The following is a 16088-nucleotide window of genomic DNA, read 5'->3' as shown; positions in this document are numbered from 1 at the left end:
GTAGTCTGAGCGCGTAGGACTGATCACAGACGTACAGGTTTTGAGGTTATCGACGGTACGTGCTGGCTGAGAGTTGGTCCCTCGGTTGGACGGCTCGTTCCCTAGTCACACGGTGGATTGAGGACTTTTCATGAGGACTCTGCCAGGGTGACTGGTCAAACAATCCCACGGTTAGATTGTTTCCTCGGTACAACTAGGTGATGGTCATATTTATATTATATATATATATATATATCTCTCTCTTATATATATATATATAATTCATTCATTCTTGTTTTTCGATGAGGATACTTCCTTGCCGGTCGTGCCAATGGGTACGCTTTCGAAAGTTTAGTTGTGGGATTTATAAGTTTTGGATGTGAGTTTGTAAAGTGTTTTTTATGGATTTCGGACTTGGCATCTGGTATCGATTTGTTTTGATATATATATATATATATTTATATATATATATACCTGAGTATGATGGTTTTGAGATGCATGGGATTTCTTGCATGGTTTTCTAAACGGTGGGGTTATATTACGTTGGGTTACACTGAACTGAATTTATTTTTGTCCACTCACAATTTTCTGTTTTGAGCCCCCCCAGCCAGTAGCTGACTGAGCTCCGCAGCAGAGCCGGATCGTGCGCTTCTGAGCCTTGAGCCTTCGTAGGACTCTTTCTTCATGTTATTCCCTTGGAACTCTGTTTTGTTGAAATTGAAGTTCTTAGACATGCTCTGTTATCGCCTCTGTTAGGGTTTGATTTGTGAGGCCGGAGGCCATTTTGTTGTAAACTATTTATTCGCTTTAAAGCATGCTGCTGGTTGGGATTATTTTGTATTTTTATGCAGGGAGGACACTACCAAAATTTTGGTAGAGAGTCTCGGTTTCTTAGTAAGTGTGCCCGGCATCGGGGTGATGTCGGAACTAAGACGGAATTCACCCTGGTTTGGGGGGAAATTCAAGGGCGGGTCCTATCACTCTTTGCCTCTCAACAGGAGAACAGGTTCGTGAGCGAACCACTTCACGGAGTAGATCACGGTCTCTAAGCTTGTCTGTAGGAGGTTTGAGTGGAACGTCCCAAATATTGCGCAGACCTCCAATCTTCTTGCTATTTGCACCAACGAGATGTTTAACCCTAGCTGATAACAGGGAACATCTCCTACTTGAGTCTTCTCAGCAAAAGGGATCCTTGGCTTCTTCCTCAACGGAGACACATTCTTTGCCCACGAAGTCGCAACTTCATTTCTTGAAGACTTAACATCAGCCTTCCTTTTTGAAAAGGGGGGGAGGTCCAGCAGAACACTCCTCTTGTCCAGCTGGCAAATCATCAGAGTCTGAACCATTCTTCTTCCATCTCTCACGACAACAACCAGCCTGGTCCCACCCAGCTGGTCCTCATCGCCAAAAAGAGAAGACGAAGAAAAAATATACGTGCTCGACTTACCTTAGGATGCACGGCAACTCCTCTCTTCGACAAGCAATACAATTCTCCAAGATCTCTCTCAAGCTAGAAAGTAGAGAAGTTAAGTTTGCGATGTGAAGAAGAGTGAAGAGAAGCCCTACATTTATACAGGTTGGGCATCTTAGGTTAAGGAATCACAAGCCCATTCTTACTGGGAACCCAACTCTAAGAACAGTCAAAAGCCCACTCCAATTGGGAGCCCAAATCCAAGAAGGAAGCCCGGACATAGTTGGACAGCCCAACAATCAATCCACATCTCCTACATGCCACCACGCCCCATGCAGAAGCTGGGAGCATTTGTGGGAACCAAATTTTAGCAAAACCCTAGGTCAAATATTTCCTTCCATTTGGGGATTATTGCCTTGAATTAGGGATTTGATTCCCATTAAATCCCTAATTAATTTAAATCTCCTAAAATCAGAAAAATAATTCATTTCCCAACAAGGATTATTTTTCCCCAAACTCTAACCCTACGAGGCTCTATAAATACGTGGCTATGCAAGGCATAAGGTAAGCCATTCTAAGCTCACAAAATACTGCAGAAATTCCCTCCTATTCGCCTCCTCTCTCTCTCTCTCTCTCTCTCTCTCTCTCTCTCTCTCTCACACACACACACACACAACGCTCCGGCCACCACACACGGCTCCGGCCGCCCGGTTCACACCATACATACATTTTCGTATCCTTTTTAGTTATTGTTTCTCTACGAATCGATTGAACTAACTTAGGCATCGGAGGGCCTTTGGCCAACATCCCCCTAGTGTAGTCCCCTTATTCGGATTTATTTTGTAGAGAGAGAGACGACGAAGAGGAAGACAGAATCTTAGACGAATATTCTCGTGGGATGAAAATCGCTCCCACAGTAACCACACCAAATAGAAAACTCACTACCATTTTCTATTGCAATATCACCAGTCAAATCATTGTAGATATCCATTTATGTTCTAAACTATCATCAGTCCCTCCACACATCATATCCTTCATCCAATTATTCTTCCAAAATATCATCTTTCTAACCTGTCTCATAGACTACGTACTAACAAAAAGTTGGTTTATTCAGAACCAACAAACTAAATTAAGGGAAGCACCCATCAGTCAAAGGGAGACTGCACAAAACTGGAAAAACCAGGATCAAAGAGACTGCTCAAGAGTTACTCTAAACCCAAACAGAAAAATGGATTTCCATTTCAGTAAACCAGCACACCGAAAGCCACCAGAAAATCAGTGGCATTAAGCTAGTTAGAAAAATATTATTTGCACAGGGAAATTTATAATGAAATGGAAATGAAGCTATTTTAAAGGCATAATAGACAGCTTGCCCCAGTTGCTGTAATATTACTATATTAGGACCATTAAAAGCACACAGATATTTCGACAAAAACTTGAATAACTTTGTACACTTTTGTACTTATTGACATGATTAATTTTAATTCATTTACATTACAAACAAAAAAGGAATACAACAACAAACAACCAAGCTGGAATACCGAAATCCAGCAGGGAAGGATGCTTTCATTGAACAATGGCAGAGTTTGCTTGGTAATCTGAGTTCGGTTTTGAAGCAACATACACTAGATGCATAGCCCAAAAAGGAGTTAACCAGCTTCACCTTGGTATGACCCTCTTTTGATGGTTGTGGCTGCACTACAAATGGATGAGACAAGGGACTTTCCGCTGTTAATCTTCCCCTGCTCTTCATGGAAAGGCAACTCTTGAGAAAATCCCTAGCCATATCTGAGATTCCGGTCAGAATTTTGCAAGTATGTAGATGATCAAACATCAACACGTCAGGGAGATTGTTTGGATTGTAACCAGGCTTCAAATCCCAGGGAGACTTGCCGGTTAGCATCTCAAACACAATACAACCTAGAGACCAAATATCAGAGGACTGATCTTGTTTGGTATTAATAAAAGCCTCTGGGGATAGATACCTAGGCGTGCCTCTTCATCGACTGTAATTCACCTTGGTTTTCTTGGTGAGTCCGAAATCTGCAATCTTGGCTACAAAACTAGGACCACCAGAACTAATTGTTGTGGTAGGCACAAGCAAAATGTTGTCCGGCTTCAAATCGCAGTGAACATAGTCACACTTGTGAATGTGTTGAATCCCTTCAAGAATTGACCTTGTGTATCTTCTAACATATCGCAGTGAACATAGTCACACTTGTGAATGTGTTGAATCCCTTCAAGAATTGACCCTGTGTATCTTCTAACATCATATTTGGGAAATTTATGACCTTTGGATTTATGTATGAGACCATCTAGCGTTCCTCCGGAAGCAAATTCTAACAAGAAGTTGTAGACCATGTCACCCTTGTCTGTTGCCGTGGTCTCTTCACCCAAAAGCTCGATAACGAAAGGGTTGTGGGAGCATATATTTTCGTCTCCAATTAGGGCACGCCACGTGGAAAAAAAAGATTATCTCTTAAATTAATTAATTAAACCAGTTTATCTAGCTAATTAATTAATTGGGATAAATATCTTAATTAATATGATATTATCTTTATTTAAAGAGATAATATCATTAATTAAGATATTATCCTGATAAAGAGAAGATAATATCATTTAATTCAGATATTATCTTCTTAAAGAGATAATATATTTAATTCGGATATTATCAAGTCCGACTCGATCCCTACAAAACCCTAGCTCCGAGGCTCCTATAAATAGACGATCTCATTCATCATTCAAGGTACATCTAAATCTACTCCTTATACCCGAGAAAAATACCCGAAGCTCTTTCTCCCTCTCCACTCTCCATATTTTCTCCACACGGCTCCGGCCACCACACACGTCTCCGGCCACCCGATTTACACCCTACATACAACTCCGTACCCTTTGCTTAGCTATTGTTTTCCTACAAACACTCGAACTAACTTAGGCATCGGAGGGCCTTTGGCCAACACCCCCCCGGGTGTGGTCTATTTACTCCAATCTTTTTTACAGGAATCGAGGAAGAGAGAGAAGGAAGATCGAAGGTTGAAGGATCCAGAAGCGAATATTCTCCCGTGAGATTATTTGCACAAACATTTGGTGCTTTCATTGAGAGCACGAGTTATACTCAACGCGTGCTAAAGGAATCCGTTCCTCCTATTTTCCAATCCACCGAAGCCTTCCAAACAACCATGGTTGGAAGCAAGCGCACGAGGAGCAAAACCGCCGCTATGGCTCAATCTGTGACAGCCCAAAGCTACTCCTCCCACGATCCCACGATCGACATGGCGGCTCCACCACCTCTCGCCGCCATGAACCCTTAGCAGCCACCCCGTGTGACTGGAACCACTGTGCCACCTGCCGGACTCGCAGTGAGGACCACCACACCGGCCTCCGCCACCGTCGTACCATCTCAAGGCCCCATGGCCGGACCTAGCCACCTTCATAGCACCACCGTTGAGCATGGTGGAACCTCACATCTAGTTGGGCTCACTACCACCGCCGACTTTGGCCCAATCTTGGAGCAACTTCAACCATTCCCTCCATTGCCTCCACGCTTGACGCATACTCCCACATACACATCCAATGAAACCCTAGCCCGTGTGCAATTGGGCTCCACACATTTCTCTCCTCCCGATCCACGAAGTCAAGTAGACCTTAATCTGAGAGTTGACCAGCTAACTCAGAGAATGGAAGACCAAAACAATTTGATGAGGCAGCTCCTCAACCAAATAAACTTGGCTCAAAACCTTGGCCTTGGACAACAGGGCGAAGAGAGAAGGACACACGAACGCGCCGATAGGCAGTTCGACGGGAACCAAGCAGGTCGAGCAGGAGTAAACGGACAAGGAAATGCGCAACAACGAGATCAGCTCGCGGACATGTCGCAAGCATCCGCAAGCCACACTCAAAGCAGACGAAGTTTTCCTTCCAGATTGAATTTAAGGACCAACGTACGCGACAGACTAGGCCCAAGACCTGACATCCACGCTCGCCTGGGCCAGCAGGAAGACGTTCATGAAAGGCTAGGCTCCCAGGGAGGTCAACTTGACGGCCATCGAGACGAGGATCGAGAAGAAAGGCGCTCTGCTGCTCGCTCGCAGAGAAACATTCGCGAAAGGATAGGCCCCCAGGGAGGTCAACTCGACAATCATCACAATGAGGACCGTGAAGAAAGGCGCTCTGCTACTCGCTCTCGAAGAACCAATTCTCGTCACCAAACTACTGGAAATCCCTCACAAGTGCAGTCCACCAACACTCCGCCTAGACAGCGCAACCGAGAAGGTCGACCCTCGCAAGCCAATGAGGAAGTCAATCAGCATCGTCTAAATCGCGAAGATCATCAACGTGACCGACTAGCCATGCGTGTAGAAGACGTTGAGAAGCTTGTGAATAACCGACTTCGAGACTTAAAGATTGGCGGAAATTTCGAAGATGCACTACGCATTGAGGTAGACCGAGCAAACTCCTCACCTTTCACAGTCAAAATTGAGCAGGCTGCCCCTCCGAAACGATTCTCAACGCCCTCTTTTACATGCTTCAAAGGCGATTCCGACCCCGAAAGTCATCTGAAGCATTTCAAGAGCCTTATGATCCTCTACAAAGCTGAAGACGCGTTAATGTGCAAGGTGTTTGCAATGACTTTGCGAGGAGCAGCTCAGGATTGGTTCCATACCCTGCCATCCTGGTCGATCAATAGCTTCAAGGAGCTTACTTACATCTTCACTAAAGAATACACTTCTTATCGGACGATCAAGAAGAACCCCGACCATCTGTTCAACCTGCGCAAGAAGCCCGAGGAATCCCTTCGAGATTACATCAAGAGGTTCAAAGCAGAGAAGGCCAACATCGTAGGGTGCGATGACCAAATCGCATCCTCCGCATTCAAGAAAGGTCTTCCAGCAGAACATGACTTATACCGCGAGCTGACTATCACTCCCAGCCAGACTCTGGCAGAGGTCTTCGCGACCGCAGAACGCTACGCACTCTGGGATGACGATCGAATCGCCGCGAAGAAGTCCACTGAGCAGGAAGATCGACAGGCCAAGCAGGCAGAACAAAGAGGCGATAGGCTTGGCAGCAGGGACAAAGACAAAGGCAGGCCACGTCCACAAAGAGAGGCCACGACGAAAGAGAACTACACCAAGTTCTCTATTCCCATACACCAAATTTTGGCCCAAGTGAAGGACAAACCTTGGGTAAAAAGACATTCACCCTTGAAAGGAGATCCGGACAAGAGGGATACCAGAAAATATTGTGCCTTCCATGCGACACATGGGCACAATAAGAATAATTGCTTTGCTTGGAAAGCGCATCTCGAAGAACTCGTGAGAGAAGGTCATTGCACGGAGTTCATCGCGAAGCAGGCCATCCAGCAGATAGAAGACCGCGATACCGCCAAGGAGCCACCCCAGAAGGTCATAAGGATTAACACAATCCTAGCCGACTCCGAGGAGTCTGGACTGACCAACAAAGAAAAGAAGAGGAAGATCAAACAGGCTACTATGATCTCCCAAGTCTCAACTAGCCTCTCACTGGCAGAAGACGATCCCGTGATCGGCTTTCAAAAGAAAGACTTAATCGGCCTTGATCTACCACACAATGACGCCCTTGTCATCAGCATTCAAATCGCTCAGGCCATGGTCGACTGAGTCCATGCAGATGAGGGCAGTGCAGCCAACATCCTACAATTGGCAGTCATCCAACAGATGGGCTTAGAGGCAAAGATCAATAAATCAGCCAAGTCGCTGACTGGTTTCAATGGCGCAACAACAGTTACCGTGGGCACGATAGATCTCGACGTCTACTCTCCACCTGTAATCAGCTCGCAAACGTTCATGGTCATTGATGAAGTATCACCCTACAATGGCATTCTAGGCCGACCATGGATCGGCAAGATCAATGCCATCACCTCCGCCACACATCAGAAGATTCGTTACCCAGTTCCCGGGGGGCGGTATCAGCTAGATCAACAGCGATCAGACAATGGCGAGGAAATGCTCAGCTCAAGGGCTGAAGAAAGGCAAGCAAACACAGTTCCTCCCTGTGAATCAGGCAGATCTAAAGGGAGTAGAACAAGCAGAGGAGAAAGCAGATCCCGTTTCTTACGGCCGAGCAGACCAGAAAGAAAAGGGAATAGCTACTCCCCAATAGCAATCAAAGAATCAGGACCAAGTCGAGGGAATCCGTCCGGAGGCCTCTCCTGAAGAAGGATGGAAGCCCGAAGAGGACGTCGAGCTAGTACCCCTTGATCCTGACAAGCCAGAGAGAAAAGCGCGGATCGGCTCGCGCCTAAGCCATGAGGAAAAGATAGAGCTTGCAGCCTTCCTCCGGAACAACAAAGACGTATTTGCATGGTCGCCATCCGACATGCCTGGCATCGATCCCCAGATCATCTGCCATCGCTTACACGTCAACCCAGCCATCAAACCTGTAGCGCAGAAGAGACGCAACTTCGCCCCCGAGCGGGTTGCTATCATTGAAGCCGAGATCGATAAGCTTCTAGCTGCTGGTTTCATTCAAGAAGTCTCCTACGCAGAATGGCTGGCGAACGTTGTTCTAGTGGCAAAGAAAGATAAAGGTCTGTGGAGAGGGTGCGTCGACTACACCGACCTCAACAAGGCATGCCCTAAAGATAACTTTCCACTGCCTAGAATTGATCAGCTCGTCGATTCAACTTCCGACAACCAACTGCTAAGCTTCATGGACGCCTACTCCGGCTACAACCAAATCATGATGCATGAAGATGACAAGGCTAAAACCTCTTTCATCATCGAAAGAGGTACATACTGCTACAAAGTCATGCCCTTTGGGCTAAAGAACGCCGGAGCAACCTACCAAAGGCTGGTGAACAAAATTTTCAAGGAGCAAATCGGCAAGACTATGGAGGTCTACGTAGACGACATGCTAGTCAAAGCTCCCGAGCGAGCAGACCACATCAAGAACCTTGCCGAGGCATTCAGCCTACTCCGAAAATACAACATGAAGTTGAACCCGAGCAAATGCACGTTTGGAGTCTCGTCCGGCCGATTCCTAGGATACTTAGTCACCCAAAGAGGAATTGAGGCACATCCAAATCAAATCAAGGCTATACTCAACATGAAGTCACCTGCCACAACAAAGGAGATACAAAGTCTAACGGGTAGGGCGGCAGCTCTCAACCGATTCCTCTCAAGATCTACCGACAAGTGCAGGCCATTTTTTAAAGCCTTGAAGAAAGGACACAGGGACAAGTGGGATGATGAGTGCGAAGTAGCTTTTCAAAACTTGAAAACCTACCTCACTTCACCTCCCTTACTCTCAAAACCGATACCAGGCGAAGACTTGTACATCTACCTGGCGGTGTCCGACTCAGCTGTCAGCTCAGCTCTCATCCGAGAAGAGCTGGGGGCACAACATCCGGTATTCTACACTTCAAAAGCTCTCCTTGATGCAGAGACTCGCTATCCAAAAATGGAGAAGCTCATTTTTTCGCTTGTAGTTTCCGCGAGAAAACTAAGGCCCTACTACCAAGCACACCGGATAATTGTCATGACAGAATTTCCTTTGAGATCGATCCTCCACAGCCCCGACGCTTCTCAGCGACTCATGAAATGGGCTATCGAACTCAGTCAATACGACCTCCTCTACCGGCCGAAGACTGCTATAAAAGCCCAAGCTTTAGCAGATTTTGTTGTAGAGTTTACTCCGACAGCCGAAGAAGAGAAGATGGTCACAAAAAGCAAGGAAAAAGCAGACGACACTTCCCCCACCGATTCAAACCTACCTAACGACATGTGGCAATTGCATGTAGACGGAGCATCAAATCACAAAGGAGCAGGGGCAGGCGTCGTCATAATCACCCCAGACGGAACCTTGTTGGAACAAGCCATCACACTAGGCTTTTCTGCTTCAAACAATGAGGCAGAATATGAGGCATTGCTCGCAGGACTGCGCCTAGCAAAAGAACTGACGATCAAGAGATTAGCCATCTATTCAGACTCCCAGTTAATCACGAATCAAGCCTCAGGCGAGTACATGGCAAAGCATCCAAGAATGATCCAGTACCTCGACAAAGTCCAAGGACTTTTGAAAGAATTTCCTACTTTCACCATCCAACAAGTTCCACGGGCAGAGAACACTCATGCAGATGCGTTGGCAAGCCTAGGATCAGCGCTGGACACCCAGTTCAGACGCTCCATCCCAGTCGAACACCTTGATCGACCAAGCATCGAAGAAATAGAGCCAATCGACTCAATGCAGATCGATGAAGACCCCAGCTGGCAAGACCCCATCATCGACTACTTAGTAAATGGAAATCTGCCAATGGATAAGTCCGAAGCTAGGAAGGTCCAACAGAAAGCTCGAGATATTACATGCAAGGCGACAAGCTCATTCGCAGATCATACTCCGGCCCTCATCTCACTTGCATAAAGTACCCTCAAACACTTGAGGTCCTCTGCAAAATTCATGACGGCGAGTGTGGCAACCACTCTGGGGGCAGGTCACTCGCCCAGAAGGCTCTAAACGTAGGCTATTTCTGGCCTACTATGCGCCACGACTCCACCGAATATGTCAAAAGATGTGATCGCTGCCAACGGTACAAACCAGTTCCTAATCTGCCTGCCGAAATCTACCATCCGCAGAACAGTCCGTGGCCTTTCATGCAATGGGCCATCGACTTAGTAGGCCCCATGCCAACGGCACCTGCCAAGAAAGAAATGATGATCGTCGCCACTGATTACTTTACTAAATGGATCGAGGCCGAAGCTCTATCCTCTACTAAAGAAGATGATGTGGAACGATTTATCTGGAGAAACATTATCTGCCGGTTTGGCTGCCCACAATCACTAGTTACCGACAATGGCTCACAATTCATCGGCAAGCAGATCACTGCCTTCTTCAAAAAGTATGGCATCAAGCAGCATCTATCTACCCCGAGATATCCTCAAGGCAGCGGCCAGGCCGAGGCATCCAATAAAATAATATTGGACTGTCTAAAGAAGAGATTAGAAGGCGCCGAAGGAAAATGGGTAGATGAGCTCCCTGGCGTACTATGGGCTTATCGCACCACCAAACGAAGATCAACTGGAGAAACCCCGTTTTCCCTCGCCTATGGAACTGAAGCGATCATTCCTCCTCACATCACTGTCCCCTCTATAGGCATCGAAGTGGGCAGTATTGAGCATAACTCCGAGCAGATGAGACTCAACCTTGACTTACTTGAAGGCGAGCGCGAGAAGGCCATTGTCCGAGTCACCTCCTATCAACAGCGGTTGAAGTCTTACTACGACAAAAAAGCCAAGATCAGACAGTTTCAACCAGGCAACCTTGTGCTAAGAAAGGCCTTCATCGCTGCACAAAGACAAGGATCTAAACAGATGAAACCCAATTGGGAAGGCCCTTACATAATTAGCCGGTCCGGGGGCAGAGGAAGCTATACACTTGACACCATGGAAGGGAAGGAGATTCCGCGACAATGGAATGCCTACCACCTCCAAAGATACTATCCATGATGCTTCCTCCTACCTGCTCAGTCCCTAGCAAATGATCGAGTACTGCACATTTCTGAAGAAGAGAAGCAACTACTGCAAAATCCAGAATATGCCACAACAAAAGACAGTTGCCCATAAGCAGCGTCCTTCAGGAGACGCAAGGCGACAACTAGAAGAGTCCTTAGGGAGACGCAGCCCGCAAAGAAGCGTCCTAAGGGAGATGCAGGGTGCGCCAGGAATTTCCTAAGGGAGGTATCCAGGTTCCTATCCGTTTCCTAAGGGGGGCAGGATAGTCAAACAATTTGCCCATAAAAAGCGTCCTAAGGGAGACACAGGACGACGACCAAAAGCGTCATTCAGAAGACGCAACCCGCAAAGAAGCGTCCTAAGGGAGACGCAGGGTACGCCAGGAATTTCCTAAGGGAAGTATCCAGGTTCCTATCCGTTTTCTAAGGGAGGCAGGATAGCCAAATAGTTGCCCATAAAAAGTGTCATAAGGGAGACGCAGGGCGACGACCAGAAGCGTCCTTCGGGAGACGCAGCTTGCAAAGCAGAGTCTTAAGGGAGACGCAGGGTGCGCAGGAATTTCTTAAAAGGGGGTCACCATGCTTCCTGCGAGAAATATCCAGGTTCCTATCCGTTTCCTAAGAGGGGCAGGATAGTCAAATAAGTTGTCCATAAAAAGCATACTAAGGGAGACGTAGGGCGACGACCAGAAGCGTCCTTAGGGAGACGCAGCCCACAAAGCAGCATCCTAAGAGGGCTGTAGGGTGCGCTAGGAATTTCCTAAGGGGGGTATCCAGGTTCCTATCCTTTCCCTAGGCAGGATAGTCATACAGTTGTCCATAAGCAACGTCCTAAGGGAGACGCAGGGCAACGACCAGAAGCGTCTTAAGCTTTTTTCTGGAACATGCAGAACAAGCCCGGAGTCCCTCAAGGGGGACCCTGGCTTTTGCCCAAATCCTAAGGGAAAGGCACAACCAAGACACTAGCCAGCGACTCAAGCAGTTCACAGGATAACATGCAAATTGAAGTTGAAAAAATAACTGAAATTTTCATAATAAAATGACCAACCGGCCAAGTTCAACAAAAAGAAGATGGTCAAGCAAGACCAATTATTCTAAACAAAGAGCAGACTACAAAAGCTGAAAAGAAATAAAGGAGTCTTCATCTACTTTGAGATGTCAGCAGGAGATCCCTGATCTGCAGACTCTTCAGCATTGGCCTAATCAGCCACACTATCAACAGCTCTACCTGCCTGATTCGCCACGTATGCCGTCACCTCCTTTTTGAAGGAGATGAAATGTTGCTTCCCTTTGTTTTTCCAAGGAAAGACTTGAGAAAGTACCAAGATCGCCAGCCTGACGGATTTTATCAACAACTTAGCATAAGTGGATGGACTTGATAGGAAGTTCGTCTTTAGCATATCAGACACACCTGCATCCCCTACAGGGCTGGAGTTGTCCACCTTGGAATCAGCCGCTAATGTTGCAGAAAAAACTTTCGCCCGGGCAGATGACTCTCTCGCCTTCTTGGCCACCGCCATCCTCACCTCCAAAGGAGTCAATGATGACGAATCCAGTCCATGCTTGACTGCTCGTGACTCAAAAGCTGAAACATGATGGTTGGATAAATGAGCAAACCGCCCAGATCGGCTTCCACTCTTCGGAGATGAGCATATGCACCTCTTTGCTTCTCAACTGGTGAGCTAGATCGCACAAGAACTATTTCGCGGAGAACATCATGATCTCCAAACTCGTCAGTAAGAGGCTTAAGGGGAACATCCCTAAGGTTGCGCATACCACCAATCTTCTTGCTATCTGCACCAACAAGATGTTTGACCCGGGCAGATGACGTGGGAATAGCTCCAACTTGGGTCTTCTCAGCAGAAGGGAGCTTTGGTTTCTTACTCAATGGAGACACATTCCTCGCCCATGAAGAAGTAGCTTGAGTTCTTGAAGACTTGACATCAACCTTCCTATTTGAGGGGGGTTCAGCAGAGCACTCCTTTTGTGCAGCAGGCAAATCATCAAGGTTCGGACCATCCTGCTTCCATCTCTCGACATTCTCAGCATGGGGCAGTCCACTAACTTCCTCCTGATTGTCGCTCGGCAGCCACCAGTGGCCACCGCTGCTCCAATCGTCTTTGGCCGCCAGTCACGAAGACAACCAGCCTAGTCCCACCCAGCTGGTCTTTGCCGCGAAAAAGGGAAGGTGAAGAAAAAATTTACGTGCTCGACTTACTTTGGGATGTACGGCAACTCCTTTCCTCGACAAGCAGTACAAAATTCTCCAAGATCTTTCTCAAGCTAGAAAGTAGAGAAGTTAAGTTCGCGATGTGAGAAAGAGTGAAAAGAAGCCCTGTATTTATACTGGTTGGACAACCCGGGTCAGGAAGGAATCACAAGCTCATTCCTACTAGGAATCCAACTCCAACTACAGTCAGAAGCCTACAAAAATTGAGAATCTGATCTACGAAGGAGTCCAACTCACATCATAAAGCCCAGACACAGTTGGAGAGCCCGAAAAAAAATTATTTCATCTCCTACATGCCACACAAGCGCCATGCAGAAGCTGAGGGCATACATTTTCGTCTCCAATCAAGGCACGCCACGTGGAAAAGAAGATTATCTCTTAAATTAATTAATTAAACCAGTTCATCTGGCTATTAATTAATTGGGATAAATATCTTAATTAATATGGTATTATCTTTATTTAAAGAGATAGTATCATTAATTAAGATATTATCCTGATAAAGAGAAGATAATATCATTTAATTCAGATATTATCTTCTTAAAGAGATAATATATTTAATTTGGATATTATCAAGTCCGACTCGATCCCTACAAAACCCTAGCCCCGAGGCTCCTATAAATAGATGACTCATTCATCATTCAAGGTACATCTAAACCTACTCCTTATACTCGAGAAAAATACCCGAAGCTCTCTCTCCCTCTCCACTCTCCATATTTTCTCCACACGGCTCCGGCCACCCGATTTACACCCTACATACAACTCCGTACCCTTTGCTTAGCTATTGTTTTCCTACAAACACTCGAACTAACTTAGGCATCGGAGGGCCTTTTGCCAACACCCCCCGGATGTGGTTTATTTACTCCAATCTTTTTTATAGGAAACAAGGAAGAGAGAAGGAAGATCGAAGGTTGAAGGATCTAGAAGCGAATATTCTCCCGTGAAAATATTTGCACAAACAAGGGCAACCCTTGATCTCAAAGAGAACGTCTGACTCATGTTTAATGGACTTAGAAGCAGAGACCTTTGCTGATTTCACCACCATTATTTATGGCAAATTGAGCATACGGCTATGCTCATCCTTTGTTGGTTTCTTGGGAGTAGTAAGAAAAACAGAACCATAGCTTCCTTTTCCAATCAACTTCCCTCTCAGCCAGTGCACTCCATGACTGCACATGCTGTGCTTTTCTCCATCTAATTTTTCTTCTACCTTTCTTTTCATTATTCTTCTTGACTCAGTTCTTAGATCTTTGTTTCCTCCCCAAGGAAATAAGCTAGTCTTTCTGACAGAATTAGCCGCTGCTTGATTGTGCTCTGTAATGCTTTATAGTTTACTCTAGGGCATTGGAAGATGCATCGAATGTTTGGTTTAGGGTATAAAGTCGGTCAGGTTTAATTGATGCTTATCAGGTTTTCATTTGTGATGTAAACACCAAGCTCCTAGCTAACCAATCACATAATTTCCAGATTAGTTTATCATTTTTTCTTTCTTATGTTTTTGTTAATTAGGGTTTCAATTTTGGAAACTTCATTTATCTATAACTTCAAAAAGAGTAAGGACTTGTCGCTTGGAAAGAACCAAAAAAAACAAAAAAGGACTTTGCCAGCAGTAGAACGCAAAGAATGATATTGTTATCCACATCTACATACCAGCCCGATAAGTAATATATTTATTTTTAATTAATATAATATAGCCATGTATGATATTTATGATATAATATAATATTTATCTAGTTTTGTCAATTTGAATTGAGATTATTTTGGGTTGTTGAGTTCAATTTTATAATTTAATTGAATGTAATTGAGTTGAATGATAATTTAAGATGAAATTTAAGTGGTCTAATATTTGATAAATATTTTTTTAATAAATAACTGAGGATTCGGGGCGGGTTTGAGCTGTAATCCCCAAAGGGGATGGGGAAGGGGATTCCCCAAAAAACATTACCTAGTATAGGGGCGGTGATGGGGAGAGGAGAAGGGGATGGTACTGCCATACCCGAACTTGAACCAATCTACTTCTAGCGAACGCTTATGATTTTTATATAGTGAACGAGAAACTGTGTCCTCTATGTTTGAAATTTTTTTCTTGTCATGTTACTGTTTGATTGCACTTAATATGTATTCATTGCACTAAGCACTATATGTGTAGTAAGTTTAGAGTAGAGAGCTAGTTCTTTAATGTGAGATCCCACATTGACCAAACGGAGAGGGGGTGATGTGCCTTATATGGCACACCTCGCATCCTCATAGCGGGAGGCCTTTTAGGAGCTCACTGGCTTCGGGTTCGTAGGAACTCCGAAGTTAAGCGAGTTGGAGGCTGGAGCAATCCCAGGATAGGTGACCACCCTGGGAAGTTGCTTCGTGAGCTCCCAGAAACAAAACCGTGCGTGCTGGTGAGAATGTAGCCAGGCCCAAAGCGGACAATATCGTGCTACGGCGGAGCCGGTCCGGGGTGTGACAGTTTGGTATCAGAGCCACTCTGCCGTGGGGTGCGAGTGTGCCGACGAGGACGTCGGATCCCTTAAGGGGGTGGATTGTGAGATCCCACATCGACCAAACGGAGAGGGGGTGATGTGCCTTATATGGCACACCTCGCATCCTCATAGCGGGAGGCCTTTTGGGAGCTCACTGGCTTCGGGTTCGTAGGAACTCCGAAGTTAAGCGAGTAGGAGGCTGGAGCAATCCCAAGATGGGTGACCACCCTGGGAAGTTGCTTCGTGAGCTCCCAGAAACAAAACCGTGCTGGCTGGTGAGAACGTAGCCAGGCCCAAAGCGGACAATATCGTGCTACGGCGGAGCCGGTCCGGGGTGTGACATTTAACAAGTGGTATCATAACGGATCATTAATTCTTTAGTTACAATAAGAAAAATAATTAATTCCAAATAACATTAGAATATATCAACTAAATCTACAATGATTGTAATACCCCGAAAAAAAATTAAAAGTGGACTTTCGTTGTAACATCCCGACCCAAATTTAAGTA

At 45.8% G+C, this 16088-nt stretch overlaps 1 pseudogene; it reads right to left on the bottom strand.

The window, feature by feature from the left end:
* Positions 1-956: 956 nt before the first annotated feature.
* LOC117621705 lies at positions 957-14326 on the bottom strand (annotated as a pseudogene).
* Positions 14327-16088: the final 1762 nt, after the last annotated feature.

Source organism: Prunus dulcis, chromosome 3 (assembly GCF_902201215.1).
Source record: "Prunus dulcis chromosome 3, ALMONDv2, whole genome shotgun sequence".
Lineage (NCBI taxonomy): Eukaryota > Viridiplantae > Streptophyta > Magnoliopsida > Rosales > Rosaceae > Prunus > Prunus dulcis.
This window is presented reverse-complemented; position numbering and strand designations above follow the sequence as displayed.